Consider the following 1,014-nt stretch of genomic DNA (forward strand, 5'->3'; position numbering starts at 1 on the left):
GAGTCTGACACAACGCACTGAGCCACCCAAGAGCCCTTAATACTCTTTTTCTTACCTTTCCCTTATTCATTGTCAAAATCAAAGAGCCATGGTTCCATTAATTTACTCAACTTTTTTTCAACAAACTGTAATCACTGTTTTTCAATCATAATTAAGCCAGTAAGATTTCCTCACCCTTTTTAAAAAAGCTCATAGCTTTTTAAAAAAGCTAACCTAGATATTTTTTTAAGGCCTGGATTGCTTGCAAGAAGTTCTACATTCAGCTTTCTTTCCCCAGTTTTATGAGGTATAATTGGCAAATAAAACTCAATTGTATATATTTAAGACACACAGCATGATGCTTTACTGCTTAACTAGGGAACGCCTCACACATTTGCATGTCATCCTTGCGCAGGGGCCACACTAATCTCTGTAGTTCTCCAACCCCAGTACCTGGGCTGCCCAAGTAAGCACCTGATATTCTGACATACGTACGCATCTGCAATGATTACCACACTAACACTAATTGGCCTATCTATCACCTCACTTAGTTACCATTTATTTATTTATTTCCTGATTTATTTATTGGGAGAACGTTTAAAATGTACTCTTAACTCTAGGCCCGCTTTTAATTCTACCACAGACAAGCTTGCGCATAATTTACAAAGAAGACGTTGTATTAGTTCCTTTGTCTCCAGGGAAGAATACTATTACAGACTAAATTCACCAGTCTAGATATTCACATTGTTTTGTTCCACATGAGTACTGAGGTAAAGTAGTGTGACCCAAGAGTTTGCTCAGCTATGTAATGAAAAGATTATCCTTTTTATAACAAAAGTCTGAAATTTATGTAGTGCTGCTATTTTTTTTCCTTCCATTTCCACCCAGTCAGGTGTGCTATCTGGATACAGTCCTACAAACCTTGTGTTTATGGTTGATACAAAATTTAGCCACAGTTTATTGAGTGGAGAAAGATTCCAGGCTATCATGCACAGGGAACAAAAGATCACTCTCGAAAATAGTTAGGCAGTTCCT

At 37.3% G+C, this 1,014-nt stretch overlaps 1 non-coding gene across 1 annotated transcript; it reads right to left on the minus strand.

Annotated features, from left to right (window-relative positions):
• Nucleotides 1–349: 349 nt before the first annotated feature.
• Nucleotides 350–453, minus strand: LOC125147419 (U6 spliceosomal RNA). Its single transcript, XR_007145183.1, has one exon. It is a non-coding gene; the product is annotated as a U6 spliceosomal RNA (small nuclear RNA).
• Nucleotides 454–1,014: the final 561 nt, after the last annotated feature.

Source organism: Prionailurus viverrinus, chromosome A1 (genome assembly GCF_022837055.1).
Source record: "Prionailurus viverrinus isolate Anna chromosome A1, UM_Priviv_1.0, whole genome shotgun sequence".
NCBI lineage: Eukaryota > Metazoa > Chordata > Mammalia > Carnivora > Felidae > Prionailurus > Prionailurus viverrinus.